Source organism: Salvelinus sp. IW2-2015, linkage group LG26 (genome assembly GCF_002910315.2).
Source record: "Salvelinus sp. IW2-2015 linkage group LG26, ASM291031v2, whole genome shotgun sequence".
In the NCBI taxonomy this organism is placed as follows: Eukaryota; Metazoa; Chordata; class Actinopteri; order Salmoniformes; family Salmonidae; genus Salvelinus; species Salvelinus sp. IW2-2015.
The window spans coordinates 15555572-15578979 of NC_036866.1; the positions used below are offsets into that span (position 1 = coordinate 15555572).

At 40.7% G+C, this 23408-nt stretch overlaps 1 protein-coding gene across 9 annotated transcripts in view; it reads right to left on the bottom strand.

Annotated features, from left to right (window-relative positions):
* Positions 1 to 8235: 8235 nt before the first annotated feature.
* LOC111952588 (kelch-like protein 25) overlaps positions 8236 to 23408 on the bottom strand; it is a 57347-nt gene continuing 42174 nt past the window's right edge. For 8 of the 9 annotated variants that reach the window (XR_011474184.1, XR_002875754.2, XR_002875753.1 and 5 more), the window contains 2 exons: positions 22909 to 22987; positions 22105 to 22559 (listed from right to left, as the gene is read on the bottom strand). The gene's annotated coding sequence lies outside the window, so the exon portion shown is untranslated. Of the gene's footprint in view, positions 10288 to 22104; positions 22560 to 22908; positions 22988 to 23408 lie in introns of those variants that run through there. The other variant, XM_070435163.1, reaches the window with a different exon arrangement.

The following is a 23408-nucleotide window of genomic DNA, read 5'->3' on the forward strand; positions in this document are numbered from 1 at the left end:
CACATACCATTATTCTTAGTCATGTAATAATGGAGCAATGTACATATGTATGATGCACAATGTGTTGTATGATGTAATGCTTTATTTCTGACCCCGGGAAGAGTAGCTGCTGCCTTGGCAACAGCTAATGGGGATCCTAATAAAATACTAAATGTTATTTATAAAAGTTGTTACATTAATTAACCAGTGTTACTACATATACCATTATTACAGGGACTAATTAATACATGCAACTTAAATTGAATGAATTCAACTAGAGACCTGGCTCAGCTCATCTGTTGTTAATTCTCATGGCTGCTATACATGATTTATAATAGGGGAGGGCAACATGCAACAGTTGTGTCCTCATGGAATATTTTATTGTCTTTATGATGTTTGGTTCTGAATTCCAGCTCAAGCTTAAAGTCCATGGATTGTTGAAAGAGAGATTCAGTGTTGGGGAAGCTACTCTGAAAATATAGTTTTCCAAGATACCAATTACTTCACASTGGAAGAATTAACCTACACTAAAGCTACCCTTCATAAAAATATAGTTTATTAACTAAAGATACATTGAAAAAGTAGTTATCTGCATCCACACTACTTTGTGAAAAATGATCATATGCAAATCTAAAATGTCATAATATAAATAGCAAAAACAGATCACTCTCGAGTCCCTTGTTAACAGGATGTGTTATTGAGTCTATTAAACACAAACCTATGTTTCAAGTGAAAATGAGGCAGGTCTTATGCCAACAAATAAAGGAAATTCTTGCCTACAATTTTAGAAGAAAAAAAATACCTAAAAGGGTTCTTTGGCTGTCCCCATAGGAGAACCGTGAAGAATCCTTTCGGAACCCTTTTTTCTAAGAATGTACTTCACCCATCTTTTCTTTTTGCAAAAAAGTAATTTGTAATTCCAGTAGTTTGCTACACCGCTACATCGCAAAAAAGTAATTAACTACCGAAAACACTAACTATATTTGAATTTAGTTCAACTACCACCAAGCTACGGCAAAATGGAATATAGTTACTAGTGGAACTAAATGTACAGTAGCTCACTACTCCCCATCACTAGAAAGACTACACAATGGTATTTCTAAGTGGCTTTTCAACCTTACAYAGCTTGCTTCTCTCTCTTTCCCCCCTTAATTTTACCTCTTATACTTTCCCCAGAATTTGTGAGCCATTGTGAATGCAGTAGCTAGCAAATTTACAACACAACACTATCTATGTTGTAGCCTACTGTTCAGTGTAGGGTTTGTTGTAATTGTAGTTTTGTCCTCAACTGTTCCTGTTTGTTTGCTCTCAGTCCCAGTGGTGCAGTCAGGCCAGTCCTAGTCTGCTGCTCTCTGCTCCACAATGACAACAACACCAACCACCCCTTACACACAATTTTGCTGCAGCCAATCCTCAGCTTGACCTTTAACCTCTCAACTCCCAGGAGTCTGTGGATCCAAGGCACTCACTGAGAGAAGGTCAATAGACTTTCTGCAGAACATGTCTACATACTAAGCAGTAAGAGCAGCAGACCACTGTCAATCCCATCGCTGGGGAGTGAGATTAGCTGTTCATAGTGTTTACTTAGTTTTACAGAGACTTATAGGGCTAATGAATTTATTGATTTCACATGTCTCTCTTAATCAGTGGTAAATAAAAGACGAGATGGTGGAGTATCTGACAAGCCCTGATCTATGTTTGGCATTAGAGCGAGGAGTGAGTGTGTGAAAGGCTCTCTGTCTTCTTAATGTACACTGACCAACAAAGATTTTATTGAGTTACATTTCATGTAAGGAAATCAGTCAATTGAAATAAATAAATTAAGCCCTAATCTATAGATTTCACATGCCTGGGAATACAGATACGCATCTGTTGGTCACAGAGACCTTTAAAAGAAAGTTTGCATCATGCAGTGCATCTCTTTCACATAGAGTTGATCAGGCTGTTGATTGTGGCCTGTGGAATGTTGTCCCACTCCTCTTCAATGGCTGTGCGAAGTTGCTGGATATTGGCGGGAACTGTGACATGCTGTCGTACACGTTGATTCASAGCATCCCAAACGTGCTCAATGGGTGACATGTCTGGTGAGTACGCAGACCATGAAGGAACTCTGACATTTTCCGCTTCCAGGAATTGTGTATATATTTTTATTCAGCTTAAATTATTATCTCACTGGCATGCATTGCTTCTCCACTCAATTGTGTATGTTCATGACATTTCTGGGAAGCTGCCAAACTAGGCTATTAGCCTGACTGTACGTACAGTATAGCCCACAGTATGGTGGTCATCAACAGTGTGGCTCACAGTATACGTCAGATCCTTGTACTTGTACATTTACAGTAGGGCAATTGAGAGATACTGCCTGAAAAATCGTGCAAATGTTCTTTACGAGCCATAATGTTGAACAAAATGTAAACTTTCTCTAACGGTTGCCTGTGCGGATTGTCTTTCAGTTGCTCTAAATTTTGGACAAAATATCCACAGGAAAGTATTGTTTAACCAACTTTTTAGGGAGCTGGTAGGTATGGTTTGATTAGGCACCGAGCTAAAGTTTGTTTATGTTGGATATTCGGTTTTCTCTTATCTATAGCTATTGAACAAAGCATGCCATGAACAATGGGTCGGCAGGTAGCCTAGTGGTTAGAGTGTTGAACTTGTAGCTGATAGGTTGCAAGATCAAATCCCTGAGCTGGAAAAGTAAAACATATGTTTTTCTGAAGAAGGCAGTTTACCCACTGTTCCTGTACATTGAAAAAACTAATTTGTTCTTAACTAACTTGCCCAGTTAAATTAAGGTAAAAAATCAGGAGAGGATGGAGAACAACACATTATTTTTATGTGAATTGTATTTTTTTTGTATATTTAAATCCTAATAAAACATTTAAATAAGGTGTTGCTAGTTCTCCATCCTCCTCTGATATACCTACCAGCTCTCTAAAAAGTCAGGTAAACAATACATACCTGTGGATATTTTGTAAAAAATATAGAGCAGCTGAAGGACAAACCACACAGACAACTGGTATGTGCGGTTTGTAATTTTATTCAACATTCTGGCTTGTAAGGAACATTTACATGATTTTGCAGGCGGTATATACAGTTGAAGTCAGAAGTTTACATACACCTAAGCCAAATACATTTAAACTCAGTTTTTCACAATTCCTGACATTTWATCCTAGTAGAAATTCCCTGTCTTAGGTCAGTTAGGATCACCACTTTATCTTTAGTGTGTGAAATGTCAGAATAATAGTAGAGAGAACTATTTATTTCAGCWTGTATTTCTTTCATCACATTCCCAGTGGGTCAGAAGATTACATACACTCAGTTAGTATTTGGTAGCATTGCCTTGAAATTGTTTAACTTGGGTCAAACACTTTGGGTAGCCTTCCACAAGCTGGGAGAATTTTGGCCCATTCCTCTTGACAGAGCTGGTGGAACTGAGTCAGGTTTGTAGGCCTCCTTGCTCGCACACGCTTTTTCAGTTCTGCCCACAMATTTTCTATAGGATTGAGGTCAGGGCTTTGTGATGGCCACTCCAATACCTTGACTTTGTTGTCCTTAAGCCATTTTGCCACAACTTTGGAAGTATSCTTGGGGTCATTGTCCATTTGGAAGACCCATTTGCGACCAAGCTTTAACTTCCTGACTGATGTCTTGAGATGTTGCTTCAATATATCCACATACATTTCCATCCTCATGAAGCCATCTATTTTGTGAAGTGCACCAGCCCCTCCTGCAGCAAAGCACCCCCACAATATGATGCTGCCACCCCATTGCTGGATGGATGGTGTTCTTCGACTTGCAAGCCTTTCCCCCTTTCCTCCAAACATAACGATGGTCATTATGGCCAAACAGTTCTATTTTTGTTTCATCAGACCAGAGGACATTTCTCCAAAAAGTACGATCTTTGTCCCCATGTGCAATTGCAAACTGTAGTCTGGCTTTTTAATGGCGGTTTTGGAGCAGTGACTTCTTCCTTGCTGAGTGGCCTTTCAGGTTATGTCGATATATGACTCGTTTTACTGTGAATATAGATACTTTTATACCTGTTTCCTCCAGCATCTTCACAAGGTCCTTTGCTGTTGTTCTGGGATTTATTTGCACTTTTCACACCAAAGTACGTTCATCTCTAGGAGACAGAACGCATCTACTTCCTGAGCGGTATGACGGCTRTGTGGTCCCATGGTGTTTAAACTTGCGTACTAATGTTTGTACAGATGAACGTTGTACCTTCAGGCATTTGGAAATTGCTCCCAAGGATGAATTGGCTGATTTCTTTTGATTTTCCCATGATGTCAAGCAAAGAGGCACTGTGTTTGAAGCTAGGCCTTGAAATACATCCACAGGTACACCTCCAGATAACTCAAATGATGTCAATTAGCATATCAGAGGCTTCTAAAACCATGACATCATTTTCTGGAATTTTCCAAGCTGTTTAAAGGCACAGTCAACATAGTGTATGTAAACTTCTGACCCACTGGAATTGTGATACAGTGAATTATAAGTGAAATAATCTGTCTGTTAACAATTGTTGGAAAAATTTATTGTGTCATGCACAAAGTAGATGTCCTAACCGACTTGCCAAAACTATAGTTTGTTAACAAGAAATTTGTGGAGTGGTTGAAAAAAGAGTTTTAATGACTCCAACCTAAGTGTATGTAAACTTCCGACTTCAACTGTACCAATGAATTGTGTATTACAGTCTGATTATTCAGACTAGTTGACACCCAGAGTTCTAAAGCTGGGATTGTTCATGTTCAAGCCTTATGAACATAATCATTTCAAAAGATATTTACTAGCTGTCAAAGGAAGTTCTCCTATGCCAATTATCTAAAATGGATTCACATGGTAACACTAAAGGAAAGGATTGACATGAATGAATGTACCCAGATAATTGCACCGTGAATAATAATATATATTTAATGCTAGCGGTAACTCAACTCAAATAAAATTGTATTGGTCAAATACACATGGTTAGCAGATGTTAATGTGAGTGTAGCGAAATGTTTGTGCTTCTAGTTCCGACAGTGCAATAATATCTAACAAGTAATCTAACAATTCCCCAACAACTACCTAATACACACAAATCTAAAGAGGTGAATGAGAATATGTACATATAAATATATGGATGAGCAATAGCCGAGTGGCATAGGAAAGGTGCAATAGATGGTATAATGGTATACAGTATGTAGAGTAGATGGTATACATTATGTACATATGATATGAGTAATGTAAGCTATGCAAACATTATGAAAGTGGCATTATTTATTAAAGAGGCATTAGTTAAATTGACTAGTGATCCATTTATTAAAGTGGCCAGTGGTTGGGTCTCGATGTAGGCAGCAGCCTCTCTGAGTTAGTGATTGCTGTTTAGCAGTCTGATGGCCTTGAGATAGAAGCTCTTTATCAATCTCTCGGTCCCAGCTTTGATGCACCTGTACTGAACTCGCCTTCTGAATGGTAGAGGTGTGAAGTGGCTCGTGTGGTGGCTGTCCTTGATGATCTTTTTGGCCTTCCTGTGACATCGGGTGCTGTAGGTGTCATGGAGGGCAGGTAGTTTGCCCCCGGTGATGCGATGTGCAGACTGCACCACCCTCTGGAGAGCCTTGCGGTTGAGGGCGGTGAATTTTCTATACCAGGCTGTGATACAGCCCTACAGGATTCTCTTGATTGTGCATCTGTAAAAGTTTGTCAGGGTTTTAGGTGACAAGCCAAATTTCTTCAGCCTCCTGGGCTGGCAGCCTTCTTCACCACACTGTCTGTGTGGGTGGACCATTTCAGTTTGTCTGTGATGTGTACGCCGAGGAACTTAAAACTTTCGTCCTTCTCCAATGCTGTCCCTTCGATGTGGATAGGGGAGTGCTCCCTCTGCTGTTTCCTGAAGTCCACAAGCATCTCCTTTATTTTGTTGACRTTGACTGAGAGGTTGTTTTCCTTACACCAAACACCGAGTGCCCTCACCTCCTCCCTGTATCCTGTCTCGTCGTTGTTGGTAATCAAGCCCACTACTGTTGTGTCGTCTGCAAACTTGATGATTGACTTAGAGGCGTGCATAGCCACACAGTGGTGGGTGAACAGGGAGTACAGGAGGGGGCTAAGCACGCACCCTTGTAGGGCACCAGTGTTGAGGGTCAGCAAAGTGGAGATGTTGTTTCCTACCTTCACCACCTGGGGGCGACCCATCAAAGTCCAGGACCCAATTGCACAGGGCGGGTTGAGAGGATACTATGGTGTTGAACGCTGAGCTGTAGTCAATGAACAGCATTCTTACATAGGTATTCCTCTTGTCCAGATGGGATAGGGCAGTGTGATGGCGATTGCATCGTCTGTGGACCTGTTGTGGCGGTAATCAAACTGAAGTGGGTCTAGGGTGACCGGTAAGGTGGAGGTGATATGATCCTTGACTAGTCTCTCAAAGCACTTCATGATGACAGAAGTGAGTGCTACGGGGCGGTAGTCATTTAGTTCAGTTATCTTTGCCTTCTTGGGTACAGGAACAATGGTGGCCATCTTGAAGCATGTGGGGACAGCAGACTGGGCTAGGGAGAGATTGAATATGTCCGTAAACACACCAGCTACCAGGACGCGGCTAGGGATGCCGTCTGGGCCGGCAGCCTTGTGAGGGTTAACACGTTTAAATGTCTTACTCACGTCGGCCATGGAGAAGGAGAGCCCACAGTCCTTGGTAGCCAGCTGGTCTGCGCATGCTCTGAGGACGCGGCTAGGGATGCCGTCTGGGCCAACAATCTTGCGAGGGTTAACACGTTTAAAGGTTTTACTCACATCGGCCATGGAGAAGGAGGGGGGGTGCAGTCCTTGTTAGCGGTCTGCGACAATGGCGCTGTATTATCCTCAAAGTGGGCAAAGAGGGTGTTTAGTTTGTCTGGAAGTGTGACATCGGTGTCCGTGACGTGGCTGGTTTCTTTTTGTAGTCCGTGATTTCCTGTAGACCCTGCCATATACGTCTGGCTATATTATCGGTGGGGATGTACTGTACAGCATGTAGTCATTGTGCAAATGCAATGCCAACGCATGCGTATTGTTAGAAAACATGAAAGGACACTGAAACAAGGCATTTTGTGTTCCCTTCTCTGAACAGTAAGAAAGGTTGATGATATTTAGTTATTCAAAACAGTAGGCATTCGTTGCACTTTGAAATCCTGTGAAGTTTAGCAAGACTAAAGTGTTGCTTGAGGGTTTTCTGAACTGGGAAGAGAGGGGTGGATATGCTAAAATATACATAAGTGAGTACTTTATTAGTAGTACTTTATTAATAGTACTTTATTATATGGTAACACCTGTAGTCAGGGGGTTACAAGGGACGTCCTGGTGCACCAGGAGTGCCACCATCTCAGGATGGAAAACAGCATATAGTGGGAATTGATTACATTCCTGTTTGAAATTAGTATGGAAAATCAACTAGTTTTATGAACAGTGCCATCCCAATCTAACATGCAGGACAAGCCCACATCCTTGTACACATACCATCTTAAATGGTCATAATGAAAAGAAAAACGAACGTGATATTAGCAGTCTCTTGTAAAAACCTAAGGGCATTAAAGTATATGTGTTGGAGGGAGGGTGATCTTGGATGATATTGGATATCAGCGATGATGAAGGGCAGCAGGTGGTCTGTCCAGACGGCTCAGAGGCAGGTGGGATCGTCTCCTGGCAGAAGACTCACCTTCCACCTGCCCAGAGGACTTGCTACGCTGCCTGGCGACGCCTGCCTGTGCCCTTCATTGGCTGCCTTTGGAACTCCTCCTAAAGCTTCTGGGCTGACAGCCACACAGGCAGATTAGAGGTGAGGGTAAATGTGTCTGTAATGAGCTAAAAACAGAGTTGCAACAACCTTGTGGACATACTGTCATACTGTCATACTGAGTGTCAGATTGAGAGATTGGTGAGTGGGTTGGTGTTATTATTTGAACGGGTATAAGGATGAGTGGACATCTAGATCGAATACACTACTTAAAAAGTGACCGGGGACCATACTTCTGTTTTTAAACTTTCCTTTTAGCTAAAAAAAAAAAAAGCTGTGAAATCTACAGTTTGCATTTATTTTCCCTGAGGGGAAATATCACTGTTGTGGTCAGCTTCCAAACCTGTCACTCCCAGCCTAATGGGTCATGCTAATATCTTCTCGCTGTAGCAGAGCAAACGTTACAGGAAAATACCCTTGTATCCCAGGAAAGAGAGGATTGCAAGGCAAACAGTTATAAATAAAACTCTAAATAATTGATTTAGGCAGACAACATATTCAGCAGAGCAAGGTTTATTGTTACTGTTGCCTTCACTGGGCTAGCTTTAGGGTCTTTATATTGGTGCTCATGAAGGAGCGATTCTATATACAAGTGAAAATACAGAATAGGTCATTTGATGCAGCATGCTGCAAGAGTAAGTGTTTTGAATCCTATAGCAAAATAAAAAATATCGACCGAACTGTGCTTCCAAAAAATCTTGCATTAAATAATGAATCTTAGCTTTCAAGAGAACATATTTCTTGCATTGTTGTTGCTACAGCCAGTGAAGTGGACACCTCCTTCGACTACTTCTACTACTTGGCTAGCTTAGCTGTGCCTATTACCTCTTCTATTAACGTTCTCATCAGACTAACCACATCAGAAAAAGGATGAAATTCCGGAATAAATCCCTACTGGTCTTAATCTAACTCTAATTACGATCATAAGATGATTTTGTCTACTTCAAAGCCCTCTGGAATGTCTGCATTAGAGGTGTGACAAATCAGGACGGCAGGCTGAGGCACTCATTTAAGCCCCCGTCCCTGTACTTATGGAACCAACCAGTAGTCAATGTGAATTAAAAAGTCATTTATTCAAACACTTTAACAGAGTGAATTTATGACAACCCTTTCTACCAGTATTAGGCACAAGGAATTCAGTTCACAAGGCCTTATTACAGTCCTTGAAGGCACCCCCCACATGGAAAAGTAACTGTAGTTTAAAAGTGAGTCTTTATCATATATATATATATTTTTTAACTCCTCCTACGGGGCTTCTGAAGAAAAAGGTTGTAGCTTCTGGGCGGCTATCATTCCACAAATAAACTCCAGAAATAAACCAAATTCACCCCCCAAAAATCCCAGTATCAAAGCTTAGTACCCTCATTGACATATTATCAAATGTATAGTGCCAAGTGCAAATGTTGTATAACTAAAACACACATCAACCACAATGTACCCACTGGGTACAGATGCAATTTCAACATCTAGTTTTGATTTTACATTTGGTTGAGTTGTCAACAAATGTGAATTCAACATGAAATCAACAAGAAATGTCACCATGTCCATTGGATTTAGGTTAAAAGGTGGGTGAAAAAAAGAAAATTCCCTTACGATGATTACTTTTTGCTAATCCAATCAGTTTTCCATGTTTTCAATGTAATCACATTTAATTTTGGGGGTGAAATGACATGGAAACAATCTTGATTAAACCAGTTTTTGACCAGTGAGTAATGGGTATTGTTTCATACCTTCAAGAAATGCTTCAATGATAAGAGGTCTACAATAGCAAATTGTGCTGTGGTGTTGACAGGATTCCCAGGCTGAATTGTTTCATAGATACGAAGTAAATACAGTACAACTGCTTAAACTTTAACATGTATTTCCCCTGAAAGTTAGATGATACGTGTTGTGTTTCTTTGATATACAGTATCTCATTGTTTTAAAGAGTTGACTTACAATGTAGTGTAGGGCTGCTTGTTGGATCTGAGTGTCTGCTGAGGCTCATTAATCGTGTGTGCTGAGAGCCTACAGCAAAGAGCCAACAAACAGCACCACATTTTATGATGGAAGGGATAGTGTTCCTGCTTACTGTAGTTTATTAATTGTCATTTACAAAAACCAATCACCCCTTAAGACTACATCGCCTGGGTTCAAAGCTGGAATGATCTAATTGGGGATCCCTCAAATAATAAGACATTTAAAAATGGCCTCAGTTAGAAATACTGAGCAATAATACCCACATCGGTTGTCTGTCTATAAAGGGTCTGTTTCTCACCATGGTCATGAATAAGACTGTTAGGAAGCATGGTATGGATGTCTCCTTGTGCTGTGAGGGAGAAGATCCAGCGAATGGCATCCCTCTTGGAGGACCTTGTGTTCTGCCGTTGGACCACACACCCCTCAGATAATCTAGAACAGTCTTTACCTCCGAGGGGGTGTTTGGCTTAACAGCTATAGCTGGGCGACCCTGGCGKAACCAACCCTTCGCTTGACACATCTCGTTGGTCTACAGGCAGGCAAGCCCCAGCAAGCCTCTGCTAGTCACTATGGCCGGAAACATGTGACATCTGTGAACAGAGAGGCGGATGGATACACAGTGAAACCAAAGTCTCATGTCTCAGAGGCAAAACACTGAAACAGACAAAACAGCGCCAACGAGGAATACAGACACAACTTATTGGTTTATTCAGATCCCCATTTAGATTTTGCCGAAGCAGCAGCTATTCTTCCACAGATACACTGATAGACAAGAACGGTCACACAAATGTAAAATACAACGATATACAAACAATACAACTAAAGAATGTGTAGACTGTTAGTGTGTGCATCATTTCAGTCCCTATTGTGCCATGAGATGTTTTCTACATTTTTAATGGTAATTTTGCTTGAGTAATTGGAGATGGAAGGGAGTTCTTTGCGATCATGGCTCTGTATAATAAATACTGTGTGTTGGCATGAATTCGACTTGGACTGTGAGGAGACCMCTGGTGGCATGTATTGTGGGGTCTATATGGGTGTCTGAGCTGTATGTTATTTGATTATGCAGCCAATCTGGAATTTTCATCACAGTAATATTTCTCATAAAAACTAGGAGAAGCAGTTAATCTCTCATCAACCCTCGGGGCTCACTGCATCTCAGTGCAAGAGGCGTCATTACGGTCCCTGGTTTGAATCCAGGCTGAATCACATCTGGCCGTGATAGGGAGTCCCATAGGGCGGCGCACAATTGGCCCAGCGTCGTCCAGGTTTGGCCAGGGTACGCCGTCATTGTAAATAAGAATTTGTTCTTAACTGACTTGCCTAGTTAAATAAAGGTAAAATAAACCAGGAATGACTGGCATGCATGCATGTTGTTGATGTTAGTTCTGTATGTGCAATTAAACCCCCTGTAGGTTTAAGTCCTTAGATCACAATATCTACTAAGCTAATGTATGGAATTGTTATAAGTTGGTCATAAAATGTATAATTTAGCCATTTGATTTAGAATTTTTTAGGACCTATGTAGGTATATAAAAAAAAGAAAAAACATTGAATATAGCCTTTACTGCTAGAGCCCATAGAAACGCATTGAATAATTCATAAATGGCAAAACACAGTAAAAAAGTAAATAATAAGAAACAAGGTTTTGAAGTGTCTGTCCTAAATCAGAGAGATATAATAAAACTCAGGTTTGGTCATATTATTTTGGGCTCATTACCCCATATGCCCTTTTTGCAATTTTTACAGCCAGGTCCTGGGTTACCTTCAGATGACTCCCCTGAAGCTTGTGTGCGTCGTAGAGCAGGTCAACCGACATCTTCATGCTCATGAGAGTCTCACTTGTCGATATTTGTAGCTCACACGGTTCGGGTTTTGCAGACTATATCATGACCAATTTCTTTGCCGGATCTTCTCATGTGTAAAAGAAAGTCCACTTTCACAAGTCCAATGTTTTGGAATGGGTGCAAACTTTATAACGGCGGAAAGAGGGGATTGAGCCACTAAAGAAATGTTAAATCTCCAGCATAAACACACGGAGCTATTCAATATTCAAAATGATGTTACCGTTTGACGCTGTGGAGCTTCAATTGACTTTAGGGGGTTAAATGAAAGGCATGCTGCTCTGTTTTAGTTCTGAATTTTGTAAGTGCAAGATTATTACTGTACATTCATGTCGTGCAAAGCATTTTTTCCAAGCAGATCCGCGTCATGTGAATCCCCCCCAATGATGTACACAGTATTGAAAGAGGCACATTATTTTCCTGTCAAACGGGCTCACAGTTTGTACATCTGCTGTTGCATTCTTCTGGTTTTGGCTTTGAGGCAATCTCTTTCGCTCACTCCTCCACCCACCAACCAAACCCCTTTGTCAGCATTCCACATATTGTGTAGATGCACATGGAGCATGATCAGCGCTGGAATTAGAATGAACTGCAGCCCAGAGAACAATGGGCCAGTGAGCTCCACAGAAACACAGCCACACAATGTGAGAATGGCTGCTCACATTAAACAGGTACAGCGCCTTCATAGAGTATTCACACCTCTTGACTTACATTTACATTTAAGTCATTTAGCAGACGCTCTTATCCAGAGCGACTTACAAATTGGTGCATTCACCTTATGATATCCAGTGGAACAACCACTTTACAATAGTGCATCTAACTCTTTTAAGATGGGGGGGGGGGGGGGGGTTAGAAGGATTACTTTATCCTATCCTATCCTAGTTGCTTGTTCTACATTTTGTTGTAACAACCTGAATTCAAAATGGATTCAATATATATTTTTTCTAACCCATCTACAAACAATACTCCATAATGACAAAGTGAAAACATGCTAGTTGACATGTTTTGCAAATTTATTGCAAATGAAATACAGAAATATCTCATTTACATAAGCATTCAATACCCCTGACTCCATTCATGTTACAATTACCTTTGGCAAYGATTACAGCTGTGGGTCTTTCTGGGTAAGTCTCTAAGAGCTTTGCACACCAGGATTGTACAATATTATTTTTAACATTCTTCAAGTTCTGTCAAGTTGGTTGTTTATAAATTGTTAGACAGCCATTTAAGTCTTGCCGTAGATTTTCAAGMCGATTTAAGTCAAAACTGTAATTAGGCCAGTCAGTAACATTCAATTTCATCTTGGTAAGCAACTCCAGTGTACATTTGKCCTTGTGTTTTAGGTTATTGTCCTAATGAAAAGTGAATGTCTCCCAGTGTCTGTTGGAAAGCACACAACCAGGTTTTCCTCTAGGATTTTACCTGTTTACCTCGATTTATATATATTTAAAAAAGCTTGCCGATGACAAGCATACCCATAACATGATGAAGCCACCACCATGCTTGGAAATATGAAAAGTTGTACTCAGTGATTTTACCCAAACATAAGGTTTTGTATTCAGAACATAAAATGAATTGCTTTGCCACATTTTTTGCATTTTTACTTTAGTGCCCTATTGCAAACAAGATGCATGTTTTGGAATATTTTTTATTCTGTACAGGCTTCCTTTTCAGGCTGTCATTTCGGTTAGTATAGTTTAGAAATTACAATGTTGTTGATCCATCATCCATTTCGTCATATCACAGMCAATCTGACTCTAACTGTTCTAAGGTCCTCATTGGCCTCATGATGAAATCCCAGAGCGGTTTCCTTCCTCTTCGGCAACTGAGTTAGGAAGGACACCTGCATCTTTGTAGTGACTGGGTGTATTGATCCACCATCCAAAGTGTAATTAATAACTTCACCATGCTCAAAAGGGATATTCAATGTCTGCATTCATTTTTTTAGCTGCCCTTTCTGAGGCATTGGAAGACCTCCCTGGTCTTGTGGTTGAATCTGTGTTTGAAACTCACTGCTCGACTGAGGAACTCTACAGTTGAAGTCGGAAGTTTACATACACTTAGGTTGGAGTCATTAAAACTCGTTTTTCAACCACTCCACAAATTTCTTGTTAACAAACTATAGTTTTGGCAAGTCGGTTAGGACATCTACTTTGTGCATGACACAAGTCATTTTTCCAAGAATTGTTAACAGACAGATTATTTCACTTACAATTCACTGTATCACAATTCCAGTGGGTCAGAAGTTTACATACACTAAGTTGACAATTCATTTAAACAGCTTGGAAAATTCCAGAAAATTATGCCATGGCTTTAGAAGCTTCTGATAGACTAATTGACTTCATTTGAGTCAATTTGAGTCAATAGGAGGTGTACCTTCAAACTCAGTGCCTCTTTGCTTGACATCATGGGAAAATCAAAAGAAATCAGCCAAGACTACAGAAAAAAAATTGTAGACCTCCACAAGTCYGGTTCATCCTTGGGAGCAATTTCCAAACACCTGAAGGTACCACGTTCATCTGTACAAACAATAGTACGCAAGTATAAAGACCATGGGACCACGCAGCCGTCATACCGCTCAAGAAGGAGATGCGTTCTTTTTCCTAGCGATGAACGTACTTTGGTTACGAAAGGTGCAGATCAACCCCAGAACAACAGCAAAGGACCTTGTGAAGATGCTGGAGGAAATAGGTACAAAAGTATCTATATCCACAGTAAAACGAGTCCTATATCAACATAACCTGAAAGACCGCTCAGCAAGGAAGAAGCCACTGCTCCAAAACGCCATAAAAAAACAGACTACGGTTTGCAACTGCACATGGGGACAAAGATCGTACTTTTTGGAGAAATGTCCTCTGGTCTGATGAAACAAAAATAGAACTGTATGGCCATAATGACCATTGTTATGTTTGGAGGAAAAAGGGGGAGGCTTGCAAGCCGAAGAACACCATCCCAACCATGAAGCACGGGGGTGGCAGCATCATCATGTGGGAGTGCTTTGCTGCAGGAGGGACTGGTGCACTTCACAAAATAGATGGCATCATGAGGAAAGACAATTATGTGGATATATTGAAGCAACATCTCAAGACATCAGTCAGGAAGTTAAAGCTTGGTCGCAAATGGGTCTTCCAAATGGACAATGACCCCAAGCATACTTCCAAAGTTGTGGCAAAATGGCTTAAAGACAACAAAGTCAAGGTATTGAGTGGCCATTACAAAGCCCTGACCTCAATCCTATAGAAAATTTGTGGGCAGAACTGAAAAAGCGTGTGCGAGCAAGGAGGCCTACAAACCTAGCTCAGTTACACCAGCTCTGTCAGGAGGAATGGGCCAACATTCACCCAACGTATTGGGGGAAGCTTGTGGAAGGCTACCCGAAACATTTGACCCAAGGTAAACAATTTAAAGGCAATGCTACCAAATACTAATTGAGTGTATGTAAACTTCTGACCCACTGGGAATGTGATGAAAGAAATAAAAGCTGAAATAAATCATTGTCTCTACTATTATTCTGACATTTCACATTCTTAAAATGAAGTGGTGATCCTAACTGACCTAAAACAGGGAATTTTTACTTGGATTAAATGTCAGGAATTGTGAAAAACTGAGTTTAAATGTATTTGGCTAAGGTGTATGTAAACTTCCGACTTCAACTGTAGATGAGGTAATCATTCAAATATCATGTTAAACACTATTATTGTACACAGAGTGAGTCCATGCAACTTATTATGTGACTTGTTAAGCAAAGATTTACTTCTGAACTTTTTTTAGGCTTGCCATAACAAGCCACATTCCACATTATTTTGATATTTTGGGATATTGTGTGTAGGCCAGTRACACAAAATCTCAATTTAAACAATTTGGTTGCTTACCAAGATAACATTGAAATTTCCTGGGTGGCCTGGCTACAGTTTTGACTTAAACTGAACAAAAATATAAACAACATGTAAAGACTTGGTCCCATGTTTCATGAGATTAAATAAAATATTTTCCATACGCACAAAAAGCTAATTTCTATCAAATGTTGTGCACAAATTTGTATACATCCCTGTTAGTGAGCATTCCTCCTTTGCCAAGATAATTTATCCACTTGACAGGTGTGGCATATGAAGAAGCTGATTAAACGGCATGATCATTACACAGGTGCACCTTGTGCTGGGGAAAATAAAAGATCAGTCTAAAATGTGCAGTTGTGTCACACAACACAATGCCACAGATGTCTCAAGTTTTGAGGGGCGTGCAGTTGGCATGCTGACTGCAGGAATGTCTACCAGAGCTGTTGCCAAATAATTTAATGTTCATTTCTCTACCATAGGCCGCCTCTAACGTAATTTTAGATAATTTGGCAGTACGTTCAACCGGCAGGCATAAGCTACGGACAACAAACACAATAGATACCGTGACAAGATGCGGATGCCCATTGTAGTGCCATTCATCCTCTGCCATCACCTCATGTTTCAGCATAATTCATGAATCCATTTTGCAAGGATCTGTACACAATTCCGGGAAGCTGAAAATGTCCCAGTTCTTCGAGGGCCTGAATAGTTACCAGACATGTCACCCATTGAGCATGTTTGGGATGCTCTCGATCAATGTGTATGACAGCGTGATCTAGTTCCCGCCAATATCCAGCAACTTCGCCCAGCCATTGCARAGGAGTGGGACAACATTCCACAGGCCACAATCAACAGCCTGATCAACTTTGTGTGAAGATGTATCTCGCTGTACGAGGCAAATGGTAGTCACACCAGATACTGACTGGTTTTCTTATCCACGCCCCTACCTTTTTTTAAGGCATCTGTGAACAACAGTTGCTTAACTGTGTCCCCAATCATGTGAAATCCATAGATTAGGGCCTAATGAATTTATTTCAATTGACGCAGCTTTCCGAGCTAAGCACCGTTAATTCTCTCCACGTAACCTTGACATGTTTTCACTGCACTCCAACTGAATGCTAATCATTTCCCTTTGAGAGTGCAAAGGCATTAAAAGAAAGATTCAACCATTTGGAATGTTATATCGTTTTTGGGCATATCGATTCCCAGGATAATTTCATGTTTTCATGTGTTTCACAAGCTCTTCCCGTTCACGCAGGCCGGAATAAACCTGGTATGAGGTAGCATTGTGATGAAGCCACTCCCACTACTCTGCAAGTTAATAGTATGATTACTTTAAGATCTCAAAAATATCCATTATACATGTCAGATTTCAATACAGGCCAATGTCTTTTCTATAATGAGACATTGATTATATTTTTGTGATATTCCTACCTCGAAAAATCAGTGACATGGATGCCAAAGAAAGCCAGGTTCACCCAAGAAATTGACCAAGAAAAAATAAATATTTTGTCTGTTTCATAATTTTCTTTCACCTGAACGTCTCACCGGTGAAAGCATCCAAGCAAGCTAAACAGCGCCCCTCTGACTCAGTATGTGTAGGCCCCTATCTGATGCTGTCAGGTCAAAAATAGTGACATTTTTTGCGCACTTAGCACTGAATGCAAGTCAAGCCAGCAAGCATTTGGCCTCTCTTGATAAAAAAAGTATAAAATAATAGCCAATCAGTGTTGAGCTAAACTGAGAGAGCTCAACTATGTATGAATGATCCTGGTGCACAAAAAAAATAAAAGTGTAATGGGAAACCAGTTTGGATTTGTCTTCACACCAATCGAATCACGTCAAAATACCAAACATCATTGACAGAAAATAAACGAGAATTGTTGAATCTCGTTGTCCCCAGGTGGTTAACTAGCTATCTAAAAATGGCCCTTTTCTGAACTAGCCATGGATGGGGATAGGGATTTGGTTTTGTGGTTTTACTTAATTCTCCGTACTGGCCAATGATTATAAACGCAGTTCTTATCCAACCATAAATTCATACATTGTGCCCCTGGCTTGATAGGATGGGAGTTCAATATGTAGCTAGATGTAGTACGCTAATGTTAACTAGTTGGCTCATTGTGCTCATGAAAGGAAGTTAGGATAGCAAGCAAGCATTTTAGCCAGGTAGCCTAGGACAAAAAATATATGACAGTCATAGACCATTTCGTCAACATGTTTTTTCTATTTGCGTGCATGCACGCACACATCAGAACCAATGACAGACACATATTTATCTTATGTTGATTGGACTAAATTGTTTTTGGTATCTTTCAGTTGGCACTGTATAAGACTTAGCATAGGTGATTTGATGTTGAAATGTTGCTGAAATAGTGGAGGCAGCTCTTGCTTTTGCTACTTGCAGTAATTCCGTGGTTCTAAATCAATWATTGTTTAGTAGTCTGAAAATGTCGGAAGAATGTACTTGCTTGACCATGCTGTAGGTCATGTAACTGTTTGTTACATGCAAAATGCTTTGAAGACTCGTTTTGTGATGAAACAAAATGTGTGGTTAATTTTATTCTGCCAATGTGTGGTCTTATTGTATCGGTCTTAAGCACAACCAGTCAAAAGTTTGGACACACCTACTCATTCAAGGGTTTTCTTTATTTTTACTATTTTCTACATTGTAGAATAATAGTGAAGACATTGAAACAACACATGGAATCATGTAGTAACCAAAAAAGTGTACCACAAATCAAAATATTTTATTTGAGATTCTTCAAAAGTAGCCACCCTTTGCCTTGATGACCGCTTTGCACCGTCTTGGCATTCTCTCAACCAGCTTCATGAGGAAGTCACCTGGAATGCATTTCAATTAACAGGTRTGCCTTGTTAAATGTTAATTTGTGGAATTTCTTTCCTTCTGAATGCGTTCGAGCCAATAAATTGTGTTGTGACAAGGCAGGGGTCATGTACAGATGGCCCTATTTGGTAAAATACCAAGTCCATATTATGGCAAGAACAGCTCAAATAAGGAAAGAGAAACAACAGTSCATCATTACTTTAAGACATAAAGGTCAGTCAATGCGGAAAGTTTCTTCAAGTGCAGTTGCAAAAACCATCAAGTGCTATGAAAAACTGGCTCTCATGAGCCGCCACAGGAAAGGAAGACCCAGAGTAAGTTAGATACCAGCCTCAGAAATTGCAGCCCATCTACATGCTTCAAAGTTCAAGTAACAGACATCTCAACATCAACTGTTTAGAGGAGACTGCGGGAATCAGGCCTTCACGGTCGAATTGCTGCAAAGAAACCACTACTAAAGGACACTAATAAGAAGAAGAGACTTGCTTGAGTCAAGAAACACAAGCAATGAACATTAGACTAGTGGAAATCTGTCCTTGGTCTGATGAGTCCAAATTTGAGATTACTTTTCTTATTTTATTTTTATTTCACCTTTATTAACCAGGTAGGCCAGTTGAGAACAAGTTCTCATTTACCACTGCGACCTGGCCAAGATAAAGCAAAGCAGTGCAACACAAACAACACAGTTTCACATGGGATAAACAAACGTACAGTCAATAACACAATAGAAAAATATATATACAGTGTGTGCAAATGTAGTAAGATTAGGGAGGTAAGGCAATAAATGGGCCATAGTGGCGAAATAATTACAATTTAGCATTAACACTGGAGTGATAGATGAGCAGAAGATGAATGTGCAAGCAGCGATAATGGTGTGRAAATTAGCAAAAAAATTATAATAATATGGAGAGGAGGTAGTTGGGTAGTCTATTTACAGATGGGCTGTGTACAGGTGCAATGATCGGTAAGCTGCTCTGACAGCTGATGCTTAAAGTTAGTGAGAGAGATATAAGACTCCAGCTTCAGTGATTTTTGCAATTCGTTCCAGTCACCGGCAGCAGAGAACTGTAAGGAAAGGCGGCCAAAGGAGGAGTTGGCTTTGGGGATGACAAGTGAAATATACCTGCTGGTTCCAACCGCTGTGTCTTTGTAAGATGCAAAGTAGGTGAACGGATGATCTCCGCATGTGTGGTTCCCACCGTGAAGCAGGAGGTGTGATGGTGCTTTGCTGGTGACATTGTCTGTGATTGATTTAGAATTCAAGGCACACTTAACCAGCATGGCTACCACAGCATTCTGTAGCGATCCGCCATCCCATCTGGTTTGCGGTATGCGGCACTATTATTTGTTTTTCAACAGGTCATTTGATGCAGCACTCCATCACTCTCCTTCTTGGTCAAATAGCCCTTACACAGCCTGGAGGTGTGTTGGGTCATTGTCCTGGCCTCCACAATCACCCAACCTCAACCCAATTGAGATGGTTTGTGATGAATTGGACCGCAGAGTGAAGGAAAAGCAACAAACAACTGCTCAGCATATGTGGGAAGTCCTTCAAGACTGTTTGAAAAGCATTCCAGGCCAAGCTGATTAAGAGAATGCCAAGAGTGTGCAAAGCTGTCAACAAGGCAAAGGGTGGCTACTTTGAAGTATTTCAAATACAAAATATATTGATTTGTTTAACACTTTTTTTGGTTACTACAATGTAGAAAATAGTAAAAAATAAAGAAAAACCCTTGAATGAGTAGGTGTGTCCAAACTTTAAAACTGAATTAAATGTTTTTCCCACTTCAATCTACACACAATACCCCATAGCGACAAAGCAAAAACAGGTTTAGACATGTTTGGAAATATCAGATTTACATAGGTATTCAGACCCTTTACTCAGTACTTTGTTGAAGGACCTTTGGCAGCGATTACAGCCTAGAGTCTTCTTGGGTATGACACTATAAGCTTGGCACACCTGTATTTGGGGAGTTTCTCCCATTCTCCTCTGCAGATAAAGAAGCGCTGTCAGGTTGGATGGGGAGCGTTGCTGCACAGCTATTTTCAGGTCTCTTCAGAGATTTTCGATCAGGTTCAAKTCCRGGCTCTGCCTGGGCCACTCAAGGACATTCAGACTTGTCTCAAAGCCACTSCTGCATKGTCTTSGCTGTGTRCTTAGGGTCGTTGTCCTGTTGGAAGGTGAACCTTCRCCMMAGTCTGAGTGCTCTGGAGCAGGTTTTCATCAAGGATCTCTCTGTACTTTGCTCCRTTCATCTTTGCCTCGATCCTGACTAGTCTCCCAGTCCCAGGCCTCTGAACGCAAGGCACTACAGACTGTAGTGCGTACAGCCCAGTACATCACCGGGGCCAAGCTTCCTGCCACCCAGGACCACTAGACCAGGCGGTGTCAGAGGAAGGCCCTAAAAATTGTSAAAGACTCCAGCCACCCTAGTCATAGACTGTTCTCTCTGCTACCRCACAGCTAGGTCTAGGTTCAAGGGCTTCTAAACAGCTTCTACCCCCATGCCATTAGACTCCTGAACATCTAATAAAATGGCTACACAGACTTTTTGCATTGCCCCCCCCCCCTCCTTCTACACTGCTGCTACTCTGTTATTAACCTACATGTACATATTACCTCAACTAACCGCACATTGACTCTGTACCGGTACCCCCTGTATATAGCCTCGCTATTGTTATTTTACTGCTGCTCTTTAATTATTTACCTTTTTTAAGGTATATTCTTCACTGCATTGTTGGCTAAGGGCTTGTACATAAGCATTTCACTGTAAGGTCTACATCTGTTGTATTCAGCACGTGACAAATACAATTTGATTTGAAAACATCCCCACAGCATGATGCTGCCACCACCATGCTTCACCGTAGGGATGGTGCCATGTTTCTTCCAGACGTGCCGCTTGGCATTCAGGCCAAAGAGTTTAATCTTGGTTTCATCAGAGCAGAGAATCTTGTTTCTCATGGTCTGAGAGTCTTTAGGTGCCCATTGGCAAACTCCAAGCGGGCTGTTGTGCCTTTTACTGAAGAGTGGCTTCCGTCTGGCCACTCTACCATAAAGGCCTGATTTTGGTGGAGTGCTGCAGAGATGGTTGTCCTTCTGGAAGGTTCTCCCATCTCCACAGAGGAACTCTGGCGCTCTGTCAGAGTGACCATTGGGTTCTTGGTCACGTCCCTGACCAAGACCCTTCTCCCCCAACTGCTCAGTTTGGCCAGGCGGACAGCTCTAGGAAGAGTCTTGGTGGTTCCAAACKTCTTCCATTTAAGAATGATGGAGGCCACTGTGTTCTTGGGGACCTTCAATTCTGCAGGCACTTTTTGGTACCCTTCCCCAGATCTGTGCCTCGACACAATCCTGTCTCGGAGCTAAGGACAATTCCTTCAACCTCATGGCTTGGTTTTTGCGCTGACATGCACTGTCAACTGTGGGACCTTACATACAGGTGTGTGCCTTTCCAAATCATGTCCAATCAATTCAATTAATCACAGGTGGACTCCAAGTTGTAGAAACATCAAGGACGATCAATAGAAACAGGATGCACCTGAGCTCAATTTCGAGTGTCATAGCAACGGGTCTGAATACTTTGTAAATACGGTATATATATATATATTTTTTTTAATGTATAAGGTTTGTTTTTTAATACAATTGCAAAAATGTACACTTAACAAAAATATAAAACACAACATGTAAAGTGTTGGTCCCATGTTTCATGAGTTGCAATAAAAGATCCCAGAAATTTTCCATACGCACAAAAATCGTATTTCTCTCACATTTTGAGCACAGTATAAGTCATTCCCCAGTGAGGGACATCACTGAGATTAACCTCCAACATTCATAAACTTGTTCAGTAGATGAGGGCAAATTTTGTCATGACATCCACAGGTTTTTAAAATRTTTTTATACATAGGAGTTTACAGGTTTTTGTTCCAGCCCTTTACCAACACCTCAATCAACTAATTATGGTCTAAATGTAAGACTTGCACACAGTGCAATTCCCCAGAAGTCAAATCTGTATTTTAGCGTATTTTAGCGTCATAAATCATAAATGAGCGTCATAAATTACAATGACCTGAACAATCTGCATGATAAACAATAACATGGATGAATCTATTTCTATATCAAATAAAAGTTTATTGGTCACGTCACAGATTAGCAGATGTTATAGTTGGTGCAGCGAAATGCTTATGCTTCTAGCTCCAACAGTGCAGTAAGTATCTAACATTGTGATGTTGCACACCCCTGAAAAAAATCCTGGGATATGGTGATTGTCCTGGTGGCTGGGGGGTTCTCAAGTTCTTTACATCTGGCCAGGTGTCAGGGTGGGATCTCCTTCAACCTGGAACAAGCACAGATAAGAGGGGAGAAATTAACCTCACTGCTCAAATTTCAGTGCTGGTTCAAGTTGCTGAAGCCACAACAACCTCTTAATGTGCAATTGTTTTGTTAAGTTTTGCATATTTATAGACTTGTTGTTTACATTGAGTAGTAAAATAACTTATCCTCTAATTTTAACTAGTAAAGCCAAACCCAATGGTACAACACAATATCGTAAGAGAAAGTCAGCAAACGTTAGGTAAACAGACTCAACAGAATGCACAAATAACTTGGCTRRCAAGCAAGCCTAGATTGAACRGAATACAACTGGCTGGATTTACATTTTTCAATCAGACGTTGAAATGTCTTACCTCCAAACGAGTCAAGCATGACTGTTTCCTCCTGCTAAGCCAAATGCGTGAAATGCCAATCAGGTGCCCTCTTTAGTCCCTGAAAACAAATGGGAAAACTAATTTGCCACATGTCTTTAGCTGGCTAGCAAATTAGCCAATTCATGATAAAAAATAATAATAATAATAACGTCTGGGTCTTCACAATTAACACTACGGAATCTACGATTAGTGTTCATTTCCGGTCACAACTTGTAGACTTGTTTACGTGCTGCTGTGCGGTTTGTTGCTCACCTTACTTTTCTACCTGCCAACTTCACGGTTTAATTTTTTTAATTACCGTTTATATTTTTATTTTATCCCCTTGCTCAACTTTTTTCATTCTATTTTTTTCACCCTTTTTCACTCAGGACCTCCACTAGCTGAAGCTAAATAGTAACATTAACATGATGCTTTCTTATTGCAGTCGCTGTACTCATAATATACAGGAGAACGATCACCTTATGGCGAGGAAAGCTGTG